General features: G+C 36.7%; 1 protein-coding gene across 3 annotated transcripts in view; it reads left to right on the top strand.

Moving 5' to 3' along the window:
* Positions 1 to 21,010, top strand: part of KPNA4 (karyopherin subunit alpha 4) — a 58,805-nt gene that overhangs the window by 2,678 nt on the left and 35,117 nt on the right. The window contains exons 1-2 of one of the 3 annotated variants that reach the window (XM_019626839.1): positions 11,160 to 11,164; positions 13,584 to 13,589. The exons of the other annotated variants lie outside the window; for them this stretch is intronic. The gene's annotated coding sequence lies outside the window, so the exon portion shown is untranslated. Of the gene's footprint in view, positions 1 to 11,159; positions 11,165 to 13,583; positions 13,590 to 21,010 lie in introns of those variants that run through there. 3 annotated transcript variants of the gene reach the window in all.

Consider the following 21,010-nt stretch of genomic DNA (forward strand, 5'->3'; position numbering starts at 1 on the left):
TCCCCTTTCCTGTGTATCTCTTATGACTTTAGTCAAAATAAGATTAAGTACTGACTCTATATTAGAACAATATTATGATATGTGATTTCAAAAAATAACTATAAATACACGTTAGGCAGGTTTTGGGGGGTTTTTTGTTTTTTGTTTGAGAAGTTCATAGTGCCTTATGGGCATTCTTGGCCTACTTTGATAATCCTTTGTGTACATTAGGAATAGAAATATTTTCACCTTTCCACATAAGCAAATGATAGGTGACTAATGGAAAGTCATACTTTCTCCTTACTTGTGACTTACTCCAAGTCTCACATCCCTGTATTTGAGATGGAAACATCTTTTATTCTTAGAGAACACTAAAATGGCCTATTTTGTTATTTATTAATTATGTATATACCTATGTCCCTCAAGACACTTACCGTATTTGCCGGCGTATAAGACGATTTTTTGGCCCTGAAAAATATGCCTCCAAGTGGGGGGTCGTCTTATACGCCAGGTACACTTCAGATAGACTGCCCATAGTGCTTGCCCCATGCCATAGTGGCCTCCCGATGCCCGCCCACTTCATTCCACATACCGTTCAGGCATCAGCAGCGCTGCTGGGTGTATGCTCGGCTGTTATGCGATTTTACCACACTCGCAAAATCGCACACAGCCGACCATATAACAAACTGTATTTTGAGTGGAAATGTTAGGGGGTCGTCTTATACGCTGAGTCCTCTTATACGCCGGCAAATACGGTATGCCTATTCTCCCCCCATCCCCAAATATGGTTACTATGTTGTACTACAACAAATTCTAAGAAAATAACTGCTTTTTTATTTCGTTGTGATGACATGTGTTTCATTTGGAGGTCTTTGGAAATGTCTATGGACTGGTGCTATCTAATGAATTTTAGCTTATCCAGTATTTCCAAAATACCATGTAATCAATGTAAAAAATTAATGTAATGTTTTATATTCTTTTCATACTATGTCTTCAAAATTGGGTTTGCATGTTTCAGTTCGAACTAGCTATGTTTCATGAGCTTTAACAGCTACATGTGACTAGTGGTTACTTTATTGGACAGCATAGATATGGAGGATAGTATATAGAGTGAGGTAATTGTAACATTCTTTGGTTTGATCTAACATTGTTTGATTTGAAATTATGAAGAGTACAGAGCCCTAGAGTTTAGTTTACTGTCGTCTCCAACTTGGTGACCTTGGAAGAATCAGACTTAACCTCTTTCCTCGGTTAAAACAAGAGGTACTTGACATCTGCTTCATGAGTGTTGTGTAGATTAACAGGTTAATGTTAGGAAGATGCCTAGCAATTCTCTGAGTGTTTTATCACCTTCTATATTTCTGTTTGGGGTGAGGAGAGAGATTTAATAGGATTCAGTGTAACTTTTTTATTTCAGTTGGCTCTTTGTTTTTCTGTGTATATAACTTAAATTGAACTTACAATTAATGGGGAAGTTTTTAATGTAGCATTGTCATTGCTCATTGAAGGGCAGTTTGGGCACAGGGAATTAGTGATCCTTCTGAAGTCATAATTTCTAAATGTTAACTGATTCATAGCTTCTAATCTGATATTAACTCCTATATCTTATTCTACCATTCAGGCTCCTCCAAAATGTGGTCATGCTAACTCCTTGAAAGACAAAAGCATCAAAGGAGGCATATTTCAGTATCCATTTAAAATAATTTACAGGAAGTGTCAGATGATATTCAATGCTTTGCTTCTTTCATGCAGTGTGGTAGAGGGTCATCATTATTAGTCTGAAAATAGTAACCATAGAGAGGGTACAAACAATACACCACAGGAAAAGGAAGTGACCAAACTTCAAATAAAAAAATTTGTCAAAGTAAAGCAAAGTAAGCTCATCTAGTGTATGTTTTAAAAGTAGAGGGGTAATTCTTTAGTGGACTTTCTAATAAACCTGCATAATTTTTATAAAAATTCTAAGAGTATCCAGGTTTGAATAGAACATAAGTTGTATTAGAGGAATAATTAGATCTTATATAAATACAACTTTAAGGAAAAAAACTTACCCTGAAAATAAAAGAATGTTAAAATACTACATAAATGGAAACTTGTGGTTGTTCACACAACATAAAATATCAAGTCAGCTTTAACTTAAAAAGTTGCTTTGTTGGTAAGAGTTAAATAAATTGATCAACTGTTAAAAAAAAGTGTCATAGCTGTTTTGTTGTTTAGAAATGGCTTTGGTGATTTGTTAAACTGTACAGAGTAAAAAGCATTGTTAAGCTATTAAGTCTTGTTAACTTTTAGAGACTGACCTCTCTCATCACAAATCTTGGAACATATTTACTATACTTAAAATAACTGCTGTCTAATTTTTCATATAATAGTCCAAGCATGTGACCATATGAAATATTTGATAGAAGTATAGTTGGGAATTAACTGTTTTTGTGCTTCCTGTCAGCTTTCCTGGTTTACAAGGTAACCAAATTCAGAATTGCTTCATTGGTAATTTTCTAAGAGACATCAAGATGTCTTTGTTTTTCATAGTCAAATGAATATATAAGGTTGGGAAGAGTTGTAGGAGTGATTTAGAAAAGAATGAAACTACTTTAGAAAAAATGTGTAGGTAGTTTTTAAACATCCATCCCTAATACCTGATAGTGATTGTTGGGTCCTTAAAATATTTTTAAATGTTTACTGGAGCAGCGTTCATCTACGGAAGGCCAAAAATCAATGAGAGCTTGTTGTCAAATCTATCCTTGAATTATGATTTTGGTACTCACTGGTTTAATTTTGGAACAGAGGAGAAGTAGGTGGAAGGGAACTAACTTTTTGAGTACCACCTATATGTGCTTTTAATTGTATTCTCATTTTCTTCTTATAGAAGAAAAACTCTGAAATAGAGTTAAGAGACTTAATAGCGTAACATTCAAGGGAATGATTTTAACTCAGGTGTGTCAAACTAAAGTCTGTTTATACTGTGACATATTACCTTCCTTTAACTTCTCTCAGCCTTAATACAGATCTCAAAGTTGACTAAAAGGTTATATGTAAAAGCACTTAGCATAGTCCATGGGGTAATAGGTACTTAGTGTTTCCTTTTTTTTTTTTCCAGAGAGATTTTTAGAAATTGTGTATCGTTTGTGGGCTTTAAACTCTAGAAAACACAATCCATGTACTATACTTTCCATTTAAGTTTATTAAAAGACAGGGCTGGGGAAGACTCCCTTTTCCTACAGTTAATATGAGAACAATATTAATATTGGCACCTACTAAATAAGGACAATACTATGTACATGCTTGTAATGGCCTTATTTCAGAAGTTTTCAAAGCTTTGGGGCTCAAGGCCTGTTGATTCTGTTGAAAATTAAGGACCCTCAAAGAGCATGGTTTGTGGATTTCTACCAATATTTACCATTTTAGAAATTAAAACTAAGAATTTAAAAAATATTAACTCGTATTAAAATAACAATAAAGCTTTTATATAAACATAAATTTCTAATGAAAAATGACTTATTTTTCAAAACCCAAAAAATTGGGGGAGAAGAATGGCCATGTTTACCCTTTTTTTTTTTTTTCTTCAGTCTTTTTAATATTTGGCTCAAGAGAAGAGTGCTGGATTCTCACCTATTCTCAGTTCAGTCTTTTTTGATATACTGTTTTGGTTAAGTATATGGAGAATATCCAGCTTCACACAGTAGGCAGTTGAAAAGGAGAGGAATGTTTAAATAGCCTTTTAAGATAATTTATGGAAATTATTCTTTGATACTATAACTCCACAGATCAACAGGCCTTGAGCCCCAAAGCTTTGAAAACGTCTGAAATAAGGTTATTTTAAGCATGTACCGTATTTCCCCATGTATAAGACGCACTCTTTCGAAAAATTTGGGGTCTAAAAACTGGGTGTGTCTTATATAGTGGTTGTAGATTTTTTTACTTGCATTTCCCGTAAATGATAAGGAGTTGTATGAATTTTATGACGAATAAAACTTGAGTTCAATAACTTTATGTAATACTTTTTTTCCAAATTTCGGGCCCCAAAATTAAGGTGCGTCTTGTACATGGGAGTGTCTTATACATGGGGAAATATGGTACATAGTATTGTCCTTATTTAGTAGGTGCCAATATAAATACTGTTCTCGTATTAACTGCAGGAAAAGGGTACTTCCCCAGCCCTGTCTTTGAGGTAGTAAACCTAAATGCAAAGTATAGTACATGGATTGTGTTCTTTTAGAGTTTAAGGCCCACAAATGATACACAATTTCTAAAAATCAGAGAAAAAAAAGGAAACACTGAGTACCTGTTACCCATGGACTATGCTAGGTGCTTTTACATATAACCTTTTAGTCAACTTTGAGATCTGTATTAAGGCTGAGAGAAGTTAAAGGAAGGTAATATGTCATAATAGTGTAAACAGTATAGACTTTACTTTGAGATTTCTTAAAGGTTAGTTGCAATGTGGGATCTGAAGCTACATCAGTGAACTTTTCTTACTCTGTTACATTGAAATTCTTTGGTCTGTCTGTACTTGAAATGTATCTTTTACCCATGCCTGATTTTGTAACATCATGTATTGGTCATTTGGAAAATATTAGCTCACTAAGTTTACATAGATCTTCCCAAAAATGCTAACACATTTTAATATACAGTGAAAATTCACAATTAGTGTCACCACATAGTTCATCAGAAAAATCTTAAATATTGGGAAACTGTCAAGCTCACAATGGTGGATACAAGTTTTCTGAAATTCTTATTTTCACTTGAAAGCTCAAATTTATCATTAGCAGAAAATACTGTGAGTTTTTTCTTTGAAGCCATAAACTCACTTCGTGCACTTTTGTGAAAACATCCACCAGACACTTTCTGAATACCATGATTCGTCTCTCAGTCGTTCTTTCAAGTAAAAATGATGTTCCATGAACAAAGGTGGCTAGTGCAGTTCACAGCGCACACAGTCGCACAAATACTTTTTCCTGCAGTAATCCTACTGCAGAAGTGGGTATGCTGCAAAGTGGTTTATGTGTAATTCCTATTTTATGACAATTTTAGAAAGAAAAGGTAGTTTTTCATCAAGGACATTCCTAAGTGAGCTTGCCTTTTAAAAAAAAAAACTGAAATACAATGACTACTAATACAGCTTAGTGACAGTGCTAAATTTAATTCATGCTAAAGCACCAGTTTTACCCACTGTATTGCATTGCAATGAAAATGTTAACACAATAAAGTATTAGTAGTAATATTGTGAAAATAGTTTTGACCTTGTCGACCCTCTAAAAGGGTCTCAGTGTCCCCACAATTGACCACAATTTGAGAACCACTGTCTTTGTTTAGTATTGTTGCTTCTGTTACAAGTGACTGTCACTTTTAATTAATAAAGACTCTTAAGGCTTTATACTACCACAATACTATGGAGTCGTTTACATTTGGATTTGAACCCTGGTTTGTCCATGTAATAGTTGTGGAAGTTAACCTAATCTCTGAACCATTTAAATGCTTAACAGTTCCTGGCATATAGTACATGCAGAATGAAAGGAGACTCTTTTATTTCTACCAACTTGCTTTATCATACATTACATCCCGATAACCCCCTGTGTTCCCTGGCAGAATAACGTTTTGTTTGCAATTCCTTTTGTATCAATGTGCACCATAATCAAATCACATCACATGAATTGGGGAAGGCTACCTTTTCCCTTCATTAGCACGCAAGTGAAAGCCTACTACTTTTCTCCTGTGTGCTTCAACCAGATTGTTTCAAAATTACTAGTTTCTGACTTCATTTTTCTAATCCTGTGTTGTAAGTAGGTTAATAAATATTTTTTGTAGATCTTATAACTTTTTCCACAAGATTGTAGATTTAACCAGAAATTGCTTTAATTCTCACTATTTAGTACCCATAATGAAAATTTAGTAAGTATGAAACCCAGTATGACTTAAGGTCATAGACATTTGCTGGTAATACAAGATTAGCAAAAATTACATGTTCAATAATGGTTGTATTTTGGCAAACCTGGAATTTCATTAAATTTTTATGAACAAATATCCTAAGTTAATGTGGTGTTTCATAATTTGGCAATAGAATATGATTTGCTTTCTATTATTAAAATGTGTCTATCTCAATTTTCTGTTCTTCAGTGTAAACTTTAGTTGCCCAGTATCTACTCTTAATACTTGTTTTAGATTTTATAGCATGTCTGTGGTTCCTTAAAGTAGGTGTTACATAAATTTACTTAGTTATAGTAGTTGTATCCTGAAAGCCCTACAAGTAAGTAGTCTCTACTTGGTTGTATTAAATGATCCCATCCTGTTTTACCACTCATCCTACCTGTTTACCCTGGACCTCATTAGCCACTTGCCCCAGCTATTGCTAGTCCAGAAAAACAAGCAAAGATTTTTATTTAAGATTTTCAAATAATTGTTATATCATTCTTGGTTCTTTAGTAAATATGAAACCCAGTATTTTCTGGCTTCCTTTAGAATAGTGGCTTTAAGAACACCATAAACTCTTTTTCTATATGGAAAGTTAGGTCTGATAGCTTTAGGCTGAAAGAGCTGATATATATATATATATATATATATATATATATATATATATATATATATATTCTATTTTTATTTTAGAGAACAGAACTGCCAGCTCGAATTAGTTGAAGCATAATGGGGGAATCTGGTTCTTATAACCAGCTAAGTCCAGGACCACAGCTGGCATTAATTATGAGAGTCCTACTGAAAGTCTAGGGAGGACTCTGATCAGTCAAGATTTGATCGCATGCTTATACCTGAATTAATCACTGTGGGAAGAGGAATATGGTTCTGTGATTGGCTAGCACAAGGTCATGTGCTGTGTGACCGGCTGGCTGTCTCTGTGTGCTCTGTGTGCACACATGTGTGTTGTAGATTGGGAAGGGTGTTAGTACCTCCACTTAAACCAGGTTTGCCAAAAGAATGAGGAGCCTCTTAGAGTAAGAAGAAAGAAGAAAATCCCTATTGAAGGCAAAATTATAAAGCACCACCATCCAATACAGATGTAGAATGGTTCCATATTTTGCCTTTTAATAATGGAGATGTTCATTGCACGTATATCTGTAGAATTGAGTTAATTGTTAATCAGCTTTTTTCTCATTTTATTTCAGAGTATTCATATTTTTCCTCTCAATGTCATGAATAATTGTTCCCTTTTCTCCAGCTTTAAAACAGCATTATCTTTAAGTGATGAAAAAGCTTATTTAGGACCAGTAAACAAATAAAAATATGATCAACATCATTAATCATTAGGTAGCTCAGATGTAGCTCAAACCATGAGATACCACTTCACACCTACTAGGATAGCTATAAACAAAAAGGCAGTAAAAGTGTTGGTGAGGGCATGGAGAAAGTAGAATCCTCCTACATGGCCTATGAGAATGTCCAGTGGTGCAGCCACTTTGGAATACAATTTGACATAACCACAAAAACTTTAATAGTAGACATGTGACTCAGCAGTTCTCCTCCTAGGTATAAACCCAAGAGAATTGAAAAAAATTTCTGCACAAAAACTTGTATGTGAATGTTCATACTAGCATTATCCATAATAGCCAAAACATGGAAACAACCCAAATGTTCAGCAACTGATGAATGGATATACAAAATGTAGTGCATCTCTATAATGGACTGTTATTCTGCCATAAAAAAGAATGAAGTACTGCTACATGCTACAACATGGATGAATCTTGAAAACATGCTACCTGAAAAAAAGCCACTCACAAAAGATCACATATTTTATCATTCCATTTATATGTAATGTCCAGGATAGGTAAATCTAGAGGTGGAAAGCAGATTAATGGTTGCCAGGCCTGCGACAAGGGGGAAGTGGGGAATGACTGCTAATGGGTATGGGGGTTTTTGTGATGAAGAAAATAATCTGGAATTAGATAGTGATGATTGATGCACAACTTTCTGAAGTACTAAAAATTACAGAATTGTACATTTTAAATGGGCGAATTGTATGGTGTGTGAATTATATCAATAAAGCTGTATGTTTAAAAAAAATGCAAAGCTTAATGAAGAGAAACAAGTAGGGACTGTGACAACTTGCCACTACCAAAGGGTCATAGGTGAACTCCTGGCAGCTCTTTTTTACTGACTTCTCTGTTTACCTTTCCCTATATTGAAATCATTTGTTCAGCTTCTGTATCCAAGATTCTGTTGTAAGCAGTGAATAACATATGCCAAATTCCTATTCTCATGGCGTTTACATCCTGACAGGTCAGAGTTTCTCAGATCCCTGCTCTGAACTGACCGTGGGGATATTCAACCACTGTGAGCTAGTGTTGGAGTAGATCCCTTATCTTTCTTTCCTAAACTCAAATTTACAATAAGTAATATACCTCAAATTTGAAGGGAAAGGACATCCTAAGTATTTGGTGTCCAGTAACTCTTCTCTTGAGATTTGCAGAAAAGCTTGGTTTTTTGAAGACCTAGAATTGTATCTAATTAACTACATGCCATTAGGACAGCTTAATAATTATATTGGCTTCAATTTCTGTAAAATTAAAATCCCACCATAGTGGGTACTTGTTTTGATGAAGATTTTACAAATGCAAGGAACACCGTTACTCAGATAAATCAGATAAGGGTAGGGTGTTGGAAAATTAAGGAACCAATTCTCACATTATACAAGATACTTCAGGTAGGAGTGTGTCCTCTTGGTTGGGATTCATGGATCTTCACTGTACTGCTGTGTCAGTCTCTAGCTACTGTTTTATTTTTCCAACTACTGTCTTAGTCTTTATATTTGTGTTCAATTACTGAGAGAATTTGATTGAGCTCAGCCCAAACTGAAGTAGATTGTTTTTATTGTGGGCCTTCTTCTGGATTGGCTTTCCCCTTCAACCCTCACCATCAGTCAGTTGTGGTTTGGGGGGATGGGGGGGGTCACATGATAAGGAACATCCTTTGCCTATTTCTGCAGCATCCCTGGAATGAGAAGTTTCTCTTAGATAAGGTTGTATTACATTATTTAGTTAATATCACACTATTCTTTTCTGTTAACTTTTTTTTTTTTAAGATTTTTGGGGGGGGGGATGGGAACAGCACTGGTGAGTTGGGAGAAGAGGAACAGACAAGTTGCTGTCCTTTTGTTCTTCAGTCTAGTTGTGGAGGACATTGCTTCACTGGCCCAAGTCGGCACCATCATTGCACTCTTCCCGGGCGAGGCAGATCAGTTGCCGGCTTCTGGACAGCCGCTCACTGCGGCTGCTGGCCGCTCACAGCGGCTGCTGGCTACACATGGTAGCCCATGGCAACCCACTGCAGCAGGGGCTACAGCCTACACCGTCACTGGTGACTCATGGCAGCCCATCTCCAGGTCGAGCTGTTGTTCAGCATCTTAGCTGTGGAGGGCAGTGTCACTGGCCCTCATATATGGGATCCAAACCGGGGCGCTTTGGCGTCCCAAGCCAGCTCTTAACCAACATGCCACTTGGCTGGCCCATCTTTTTTTTTTTTTTTTTTTGTAACTGAGCCATCCTGCCACCTGTTGGCAACTCAGCGGCTGCTCAGCTTGGGCCGGGACTCGAACCGCTATTGCTCAGAGCTCAACCTCTTGAGCGAGCTCTTAACCAACTGAGCTACTCAGCCGGTCCCGGCCCATCTTTTCTGTTAACTTTGTGCTCACTGTTAAAGTCGGGGGAAAATCATTACCTCATTATTATCTGATCTGCACAGTGGTTGCCTGATTTCTGCTATTGCTCTTTTGTAATTCATAAAATAACCAGCATGGTTCTTTAAAAAAATAAAAATAAAGTAAATTAAAATCACCCTTCTCTGCTTTAGCAGCTTCCCCCACATTTAGCTTTGAAACTCCTTACTAAGACCTTCAAGGCCTTGCCAAATCTGGTTCCTATCTATTAATCCTCCCTCTCTCTCTAAATTTATTATCTCCCTTAGTTACTATACTTTCACTCATCTTCTTTTAATTCCTCTAACACATCAATAGCCCTCTCCCTTTCAGGTCGTTCGATACATGCTTCTCTGACTGTCAAAATGCCCTCCCTCCCTTCTTACTTTCATCCTCTTTCTTTCCCCTGTCTGGTTATTTCCTCATCCTTTGAATCTTCAATATCATTCAGTTAAGCCATCACTGAACAAGCTAATTGAAACCCCCTGTTGTTTGTCTTAACACCGAACATAATTTGTTAGTGTACTTACTTGTTAACTTCTCCCATCAGACTGTAAGTTGCCTGAGACTTTGGGCCTTGTTTATTTTGTACACCACTCTACTCTTAATTCTTTTTTTTTTTTTAAGAGTTTTATTGGGGAATTAGGGGATGGGAACAGAGCTGGGGAATTGGGGGAAGGGGAGCAGACAAGTTGCTATACTTTTGTTCTTCAGTCTAGTTGTGGAGGACGTTGCTTCACTGGCTCAAGGAGGCACCATCATTGCTCTCTTCCCTGGCGAGGCAGATCAGTCGCCGGCTTCTGGACGGCCGCTCACAGCGGCTGCTGGCTACACACGGTAGCCCATGGCAACCCACTGCAACAGGGGCTGCAGCCTACACCGTCGCCAGCGACTCAACGGCAACAGCTCCAGGTTGAGCTGTTGTTCAGCATCTTAGCTGAAGAGGGCAGTGTCACTGGCCCTCATATGTGGGATCTGAACCGGGGTCCTCTGGCATCCCAAGCCAGCTCTTAACCAATGCACCTCTCGGCCAGCGCCCTACTCTTAATTCTTATCACAGAGTCTGGCATGCTAGTGGCACTGAAGTAAATACTTGAGGGAGTTAAATGAAACTTAAAACAAAAAAATTGGGGCCAGCTGAGTGACACAGTTGGTTAAGAGTTAACTAAAAAGCGCAAGCTCTGAGCATCAGGGCCGCTGGTTCGATTCACACATGGGCCAGTGATGCAGCGCCCGAGCTCAGCTGCCGCTAGGTGGCAGGATGACCCAGCTGGTGAGAGCACGTGCTCCTAACAACAAGACTGCCTGTTCGATGGTGGGCTACGCCTGTCCGTAACTATGACTGAACTGGGCACCTTGAGCTGAGCTGCCACCCGGATGCCTCAGTGGATAAGGTGGCACTCTTAACAAGGCAGCCGGGTTTTGACTCGTGCATGGGATGGTGGCTACGCCCACCCGCAACTAAGACTGAACTCAGCACCTTGAGCTGAGCTGCCGCCCAGATGGCTCAGTAGATAGAACGTGAGCTCTTAACAAGGCCGCCACGTTCGACTCCCACATGGGGTGGTGACTACGCCCATCCGCAACTAAGATTGAACACAGCACCTTGAGCTTGGAGGCCACGAGCTGCCGACCGGAAGCCAGATGGCAACTGGCACCCTCCACAGCTAATATTGAAGAACAACAACTTGGCTGGTCCTTCTCCCCAATTCCTCAACACTGTTCCCCTCCCCCAATTCACCAATTAAAAAATAATGAAATAATCAGAATGTACTCTGATTACAATTAGTGACTAAATCAAATTTTCTAAGTTTATTTTTTACTTTTGAAATGGTAATTGTATGGTAATTATAGAAATTTTTTAGAAAAATGGAAAAAGTAAAATAATATGCCGTAATCTTACTGCTTTTAATCTTTTGGAATATTTCCTTTTTCTTTGTACATTTTTTCTAATATATTTGAACTTAATTTGGGTTCTCATGAGAATAGCTCATAATAAATTACAGCAATGTTTCTCAACCATGAAACTTTGGACCAAGTAATTCTTTGGGGAACTTTAGGATATTTATTAGCATTCCTTGCCTCTGCCCATTAGATGCCAGTACACTCTTCCCCACCCCACATCCAGTTGTAACAACCAAAATTGTCTCCAGAAATTGCCAAATGTCTCCTGAGTGGCAAAATCACCCCAGGTGAGAACCACTAGGGTACAAAAGAAATAACTTTGTTGCTAAAAAATGCTAAACATCATCTGATCCTTCAACAAGTTGTACTCTTGCTGGTGAAGGGTTTTGCCTTTATGTTGATAAAAACACAATGTCTTCGAAGTGCAGTAATATGGGGTATGCCTGTACCTGACCAGATTGATTCTTACCTTTTTAATTTGTAATTCCCCCATCTATATAACTTCGTCTTAGACTCTTCTCCCACTTCAAGCAAGTGAACCACCTCACCTTTACCATTCAGTTCTGCTTTTCTATCTTTGCTTTTATTTGACCCCTACTTTCTAGTCTTCCCTTTACCTTGCCATTTCTTATCTCCAGCTCAAATTTAAGCATCAAGGCTTCAGTTAGGTTTTCCTTCATCACACCAACACATAATTGATTATTCCTTTTATTGAACTTTTAGAGTACTTTTGTACTCACATTTTGGCATTCCTTCATGTAAGATAATATTTTTAATTGTCGTGTTTTATAGAGAAAATATTGAAAAAAGATTTGTATGACTTATACACTAACAAATCAGATAACCTAGATGAAATGGATAAACTCCTAGAAACACATAACCTACCAAGACTGAATAATAAAGAAATAGAAAATCTAAACAGAGCTCTAACTAGTAAGGAGATTGAATCAGTGATTAAAAATCTCCCAACAAAAAAAAATCCCCAGGACCAGATGCCTTCACTGATAAATTCTACCAAACATTTAAAGAAGAATTAACACCAATCCCTCTCACACTCTTCAAAAAAACTGAAGACAAGGAAACATTTGCACACTCATTCTATGAGGCCAGCATTACCCTGGTACTAAAGCCAGACAAAGACACTATACAAGAAAACTGCAGACCGATATCGCTGATGAATAGAGTTGTAAAAATTCTCAACAAAATATTAACAAACTGAATTGAACAGTGTAGTAAAAGGATTATACACCATGATCAAGTGGGAATTATTTCTGGAATGCAAAGGTGGTTCAACATTTGAAAATTAATCAGTGTTAATATACCACATTAACAAAGGACAAAACCACATGATCTCAATACAGAAAAAGCATGTGACAAAATTCACACTTTCATGATAAAAACACTCAACAAACTAAGAATAGAAGGAAACTACCTCAACATAGTAAAGACCAAATATGAAAAGCCCCAGCAGACATAGGAGTGAAAGACTGAAAACTTTTCATGTTAGATCAGGAACAATACAAGGATGCTTGCTTTTACCAGATCTGTTCCACATAGTTCTAAAAGTCCTCACCAGAGCAGTAGGCAAGAAAAATAAAAGACATCCAAATTGGAAAAAAGGAAGTAAAGTTATCTGTTTGCAGATGGCATGATCTTATGTGTGGAAAACCCTAAAGTTCGCCCCCCCCCCCACACACACAAAACCTTTTAGAAGTAATAAATGATCCAGCAAAGTTGCAGGACATAAAATCAATATACACCAATGAAGAACAACTTGAAAAGGAAATGGAGGAACAAATCAGTTTACAATAGCATCAAAGGAATAAAATAGGAATAAACCTAAGCAACAAAGTGAAAGACTTATGCTGAAAACTGCAAAACATTGCTGAATGAAAGAACACAAATGTTAAGACATCCTCAGTTAATGGATTGGAAACTTACTGTTAAATGTCAGTGCTACCCAAAGTGATCTGCAGATTTAATGCAAAACCCATCCTAAAATTCATATGGAATTTCAGGGGACCCTGAATAGTTAAAACAGTTTTGGAAAACGAGAAAGTTGGAGGTCTCACACTTCCCAATTTTAAAACTTACTACAAAGCTACAATAATCAAAACAGTGTGGTACTGGCATAAAGTCAGACATACAGACCAATGGAATACAATAGGGGGCCCAGAAATAAACCCTTGCATATATGTTCAAATGATTTTTAACAAGGGTGCTAAGACCATTCATTTAATGGGAAAAGGACAGTCTTCTCAACAAATGTTGCTGGGAAAATTTGATACCTACAAGCAAAAGAATGAAGTTGGACCCTTACCTAACACCATGTATAATAATTAACTCAAAATGGATCAAGGACCTAAATGTAAGATATAAAACAAACTCCTAAAAGAAAGCTTCATGACATTGGATTTGTCAGTGATGACACCAAAGGCATAGGTAAGGATAAATAAATTTGGATTACATCAAACTTTAAAACTGCAATAAAGGACCCAGTCAACATAGTGAAAAGGCAGCCAATGGAATTGGAGAAAATATTTGCAAATCTGCTATGTGGCAAAATCCAGAATACATAAAGAACTTCTACAACTCAACAACAACAAAAACAAGCAACCCTATTTAAAAATGGGCAAAGGATTTGAATAAACATTTCTCCACGGGAAATATACAGATAGCCAACAAGCATATGAGAAGATGCTTAACATCATGAATCACTAAGGAATTGCAGATCAAAACCACAATGAGATACCACCTGACACCCATTAGGCTAACTACTAAAACAAAAAAAAATAAGGTAAATAACAAGTATTGGTGAAGATGTGCATAAATTGATACACTTGTGTACTGTTGGTGAGAATGTAAAATGATGCAGCCACTATGGAAAACAGTATGGTGGGTCCTCAAAAAATTAAAAATAGCATTACTATATGATACAGCAGTTCCACTTCTGGGTATATATACAAAAGAATTGAAGGGGACTCAAAGAGACATTTGTACTCTTACGTTCATACCAGTATTATTTACAATAGGCAAAAAATGGAACCCACCCAAGAGTCCTTTGATGTGTGAATGAACAAACAAAATGTGGTATATACATAAAATGGAATATTGTTCTTCTGACTTAAGTAGGAAGGAAATTCTGGTACATGTTACAACATAGATTAACATTAAGGATATAATGCTAAGCCAAAGAAAGCAAATACTGTATGATTCTACTTATATTGGGTAGCTAGAAGAGTGAAATTCATAGAAACAGAAAGTAGCTTGATGATTGCTGAAGAAAAGGGGAAAATAGGGAGTTGTTTAATGGGTATAGATAGAGCTTCAGGTTTTCAAGATGAAAAGATTTTTGTAGATTGGATGCACAACAGTGTAAATGTACTTGGCACCACTGAACTGTACATTTAAAATAGTTAAGATGGTAAATTAGGTTATGTGTATTTTACCACAACTTAAAAGAAAGAAAAGGGGGCAAAAAACTAACCTGACAACACCAAATGCCAGTGAGAATGTGAAACAATAGGAACACTCATTCATTGCAGATGGAAATACAAAATAGTACAGCCACTGTGGAAGACAGTCTGGTGGTTTCTTACAAAACTGAACACACCCCTACCATATAATCTATTAAGCACTTTTTGGCATTTATGCAAATGAATGGAAAGTTTATGTCCACACAGAACTGCTTTATTCATAATTGCTCAATCTTGGAAGCAACCAAAATGCTCATCAGTAGATTAATGGATAAACAAACTGTATAATTAAGATAATGGAATATTATTCAGCTTAAGAAATGAGATATCAAGCCATGAAAAAAACATGGGAGAATCTTAAATATATATTAAGAGAAAGAAGCCAATCAAAAAGACTACTTACTGGGGCCGGCCGAGTGGCTCAGTTGGTTAAGAGCTCGCTCAAGAGTTTGAGCTCTGAGCAACAGCGGTTCGATGCCAGCCCGAGCTGAGCAGCNCTGAGCAACAGCGGTTCGATGCCAGCCCGAGCTGAGCAGCCGCTAAGCTACCAATAGGTAGCAGGATGGCTCAGCTTAAAAAAAAAAAAAAAAGACTACTTACTGTATGAATGTATATAACATTCTGGAAAAGGCAAAACTATAGAGGTGAAAGTAAAAGAGCAGTGGTTCCCAGGGGTTATAGGCAGAGTACAGAGGATTATTTTAGGACTGTGAAAGTAATCTGTATATTATAATGGTGAATTTGTCAAAACTCACAGAATGTACTCTAATGTGAACTGTGGACTATGGGTGATAATGATGTGTCAGTATAAGTTTATCAGTTGTGATAAATGTACCACCCTGGTGTGGGATGTTAGTAGGGAAGAGGTAAGGAGTATGTGGGAACTGTACTTTGTGTTCAGTTTTACTGTGAACTTAAAACTGCTTTTTTTAAAAAATAGAAGTTTATTTTTAAAAGGGATATGTATGGCATTATATTATTCATGTAAAAATCTTAAATGTATAAAACTATTATAGATGTGTTGATATACGTTAAAAACACCTGTAAGAATTAAACAAAATTTTTTTTAAATGGTTGCTTCAGGGGAAAAAAATAAAGGGGAAGGGAGAGGAGAAGGTTGAGGTTGGAGTGAGATTTTTACAATATCTCTAACACTTAAATTTTTATTTAAAAAATAAAGCAAATATGACAAAAGAGTGATATTTATTAACATGATTTTCTGTAGTTTTTTGTATATTTGACATATTTCATGGTTGAAAACAGTTTTTTTATTTAAATTCATTATTGTAGGAGTGGTTAATTTGGGAGCATATATGTTAAAGTAGAGTCTACTTCATTGACTGCATCAGTAGAGGGGAACCATTATGGCTAATTTACACAAATTTAATCAGTGTTGCCCCAGAAATACTATGATCTGGTTAAAAATGGGAATCTGCCTGCAGCATGGCTTAAGAAAACAAGGAAGGGCTAGAGAGTGGGTTTAGTTTTTATTTGGAAAAATCTTCATGTTTTATAGATACCAGAGCTCACTTTTCTGTACCTAATTCAAGTACAGTACTATAGCACAGTAAATGAGAGGTGGGTTAGAAGCTGTTAAGTCTTGAGTAGTATTTTTCAGATTATTAAGTGTCTTGAGATGGGAATAAATGGTGACAGACACAGACCAGAATTTATAGTAGATGGGGGAAAATATTGGAACCTTTGTTTCTCTGATGATTAGACATATTAAAATACTTTATAAATGTATATTCAGTAAGCTAATGGTTCTCAATCCCAGTCTAATTTGGCACATCAGTACCATTTGACATAGTTAATTGTGCTTCCTTGAAAAATAACTTTTTTTTTTTTTTTTTAGCTGAACCATCCTGCCACCTTTTGGCAGCTCAGTGGCAGCTCATCTTGGGCCGGGCATTGAACTGCTGTTGCTCAGAGCTCAATCTCTTGAGCGAGCTCTTAACCAACTGAGCCACTCTACTGGCCCAAAAATAACTTTTTTCTTCATCCCAGATTTGCACACATTCCTATTGTCTTCTATCTCACTGACTGTTCCTTCTTCATTGCCTGCCTTTTCATTTTAGAGTGCTTAAGGTTATGCTCACACCATAGGTAATCTCATCAAGTCACCTGGTTTTCAATACTATTTATATACTGCCAACTTTCTAAATTGGTATCTTTAGTCCTAACTTCTTCCATGCACTCTAGATTCAATGGACTACTTGACATCTCATTTTGACTTCATTATAAGCATATTAACATGTTCAAAAGTGATATTCCCCAGAGTTGCTAATCATTCACTCTGCTCCATCTCAGTAAGTGGTAGTTTCATCTTTCAGTTGCTTGGGCCAAAAACCTTCAAGTCATCATCGTCTCCTCTCTTTCACAGTACTGTCCAGTCCATTAACAAATTTGTAGACTCAACCTTCAAAATATATCCAGAATCCACTCTCATGATCCCTGCTATCACTCTGGTCCAAGCTATTCTGTCTTAACTGGATTACTACAGTTATCTTGTGTTGCCAACACAGCAGCTAGAATGATTCTATTTTAAGTCAGAATATGTCTCCTTTGCTCAACACCCACCAGTGGCTTTCTGTGTCACTAAGAATAAATGCCAGACTCTTACCATTGCCATTCATTTCTTATTCTTCTTTGTTCAGTGCATTTCTGTCACCCTTGGACTCCTTACTTTTCTCTTATGTCTCAGCTCTTTTTACTTACTAATCCCTCCACCTTGAATACTTTCTGCCAAATATCCACATGGCTTGCTTGCTTGCTCATCTCCTTCAAGGTGATCTTAAAAATATTCCCTTTCTCGACTTTATAGTTTTCTCTCCAATATGTATCCCTATCTAACATACTATATATTTTAGTTTTATTGTCTCTATACTAAAATGGAGGTTCCACGAAGGCAGGGATTTTGTTCTTTTGTTCCCTGCTGTATCCTTAGCACCGAGAACAGTTCATGGGACATAGTAGGTGGACAGTAAACATTTGTTGGGTGAAAGAATAGCTTTATATGTAGATGTACACATCTGTTTAGAGGTAAGCATAACTAGAATTATGCTTTTTTTAAAGATTTTTTTTTTTAATTGGGGAATGGTTGAGGGGAACAGCGTTGGGGAATCAGGGAGGGGGAACAGACAAGATGCTGTCCTTTTGTTCTTCAATCTATTTGTGGAGGACGTCGCTTCACTGGCCCATGTTGGTATTATCATTGCGCTTTTCCCGGGTGAGGCAGTTGCTCGCTGGCCATTGAATGGCCGCTCACGGCAGCTCTTGACTGCTCACACTGGCTGCCGGCCACTCATGGCAGCCCTCTGCAGCAGGGGCTGCAGCCTACGTCATTGCCAGCGACTCACAGCAGCCCAGCTGCAGGTCGAGCTGTTGTTCACCATTCTTGCTGTAGAGGGCACAGTGCCACTGACCCTCATGTGAGATCTGAACCAGGGCCCTGCTGCTCAGAGCTGGTGTCCCAAGCCAACTCTTAACCAACGTGCCACTCAGCCGGCCCAAATTATGCTTTTTAAATGGCGCTTTAGTGAAGCATTTCAGTAATTTGCCTTGTAATGAAGATTTTTCTATTCCCAATATTGAAGTCTTTGTTTATAAGTTCACACACAAAAAATTAAAGAATATATTGAAAATAAATAAAAAGAACGAAAAGTACCGTAGTTTATCTGAAGAGATATATAGCAGAAGTAGACCTAAGATGAAAAGGTAGTGTAGTATAAAGAACATTGTACTGGGGCTGGATTATCTGAACCTTCCTATTGGGGAAGTCACTAGGCCTCAGTTCCTTTCTTTATAAAATGAGGTGGTTTAAATGACTGCTTTCCTTTCCAGTTGAAATTCTTATGCTATTTGTTTCGATTTCTCTTTAACAAAAGCATGAATTTGAATTATGTTCATATATCATATGGGGAAAACATCCCTTAATCTCACTTGCTTTTCCTATTTTATTTTAATTTTACTGTTTTTATAAATGGAAAAAATAATTTTTCTCATCTGAAAATGCATAAAATAAGCAGAGAAGTCATTTCTGTAGCAGTGGTGTAAAGCTTGGATTCTACTGTCTTAAGTGGTTGAATCTCATTTTGTTTCTTGTTCTCTGAATTTTCCCAATGTCTTTCCCATGTGTTCAGTTTACGTCAACCTGTCCTTCAGTCATTTACTGAAATTTTATTTCTTCTGTGAAGTACTCAAAATGTTTGAAGAGAAATGATCACTCTTGCCAGCATTTGAGCAATTCCATATAATCTGTTCATTCTAAAAGGGAAGGGAGTGCCTTCCCTTTTGCTCATATAAAACTTAAATACGTATTTGTTTAGTATAGCAGATTTCTCTGTGCATTGTTCTTAATAACTTACTATAAGTGATTCTGAAAGTTTACCTTGGCAGCATTTCCCATCTCTAAGAAGGTTATGTGTGTTTCACCAAACCTGTGGTCACTTCTTCACCATTTTTCTTTCCCTAATAGGTGCCTTATCACCAACAACAAACACATAACACACACACACACACACACACACACACACACACACACAATTTAAAGCAAAAAGTGCAAAATGTGAAAACACTAAGCAACTGTACCAGAGCCACAAAATAGCTCTTTATTGTTTACAATTTTGAGCTATGGCTTTTTTAGGATTCTTAGCATAGAAATTATTGCCATGCGTAGTAACTTGTACAAATGGCAAGTATATCTTTGACGTTTTTTGAAGTTAATAAAATTGATAACAGTTTTTTTGAGGTATAAAAGATCTGTTGAAAACCCCTTACTTTACAGATGATGGAATTAATGTCCCAAAACATGGTAATTTGCTTAAGATAGTGTTAGTTAAAGGTAGAAGAGGAACTGGAAGCCATATGCTAGTACAGTGATATAGCCATACAGTAGTAACACATCTTGGGCGATTTATGTATGTATGCATATATTTTCTCCTCCACTATCTGTCCATACATACACACAGCACACCTCTTGTACAAGATAGGTGAATATAGAAAATTCCAGAAAATCTACTTTTTCTTGTTCTTCATATATTTTCTAACTTTTCCAAGTAAGTAGATATATATAACTTCTATGTATAAATTTCCCTATTGTTTAAATATTGAGTAGATAGTGAAACTAGTGAAGTCCTATTCTTTGGAGTTGACAACTGTTAACAATTGCTTACATTTTTTGTGATCTTTAAAATATATGTTTGTACTAATAAATTATGTTTCAATGCTTATACTTTAGATGCAGGTCATTTTAAAGCATGGTACCTATGGACTAGAATTACTTCTTAAAACTGTTCTAATAGCCTTTCCAAGGTTAAATCTGACCTACTCTGAATTTACTTTCAAACTCCTCTAAATCATCAATAGTCTTTACTTGTTAGAGATAAGAACTTGATTCTAATCATGAAGATTTTTGGCCGTCACTAGTGCTGATTACAACTTTTCTCTATTACTACTATTAACAAATGCTATCTGTGAGAAATAAATCTACAGTTTAAGTAAACATTTGACAATAAGCATTTAAAATTTTATTGTCCTATATGTAAAGCTGGGATTTATTTGCTAATCACAACATATGTAGTATTTGGCAAAGACCTAAATAAGCACCATAATGCCTGCTGCTGAAGAGATTAAATGGAGATGAAAGGAGGGAGAAATAGGAAAAGAATTGGAAAATAGACTTGTGGTTGTATATTTTTTAGCATTTGGTTTACCATATTTATTGGCTTGAACAGCTGTGTACTTAGCAAGTATGTTTAGGATGTGATGACCATTTGGGTTGAAAACACCAGTAACTCACTTTTCCTGACATTGATTTGGCTCTTTGCCTACCTTTCTGTTCCTGGATTCTGACATTCTTCAACAGATCCTGCACGTGTCATCTTTTATAATTCTCTCTCTTTTTTTTTTTTTTAAAGATTTTTTTTTTATTGGGGAATTGGGGGGATGGGAACAGTGCTGGGGAATTGGGGAAAGGGGAACAGACAAGTTGCTGTCGTTTTGTTCTTCA

Source organism: Hipposideros armiger, unplaced genomic scaffold (genome assembly GCF_001890085.2).
Source record: "Hipposideros armiger isolate ML-2016 unplaced genomic scaffold, ASM189008v1 scaffold_16, whole genome shotgun sequence".
Taxonomy (NCBI): domain Eukaryota; kingdom Metazoa; phylum Chordata; class Mammalia; order Chiroptera; family Hipposideridae; genus Hipposideros; species Hipposideros armiger.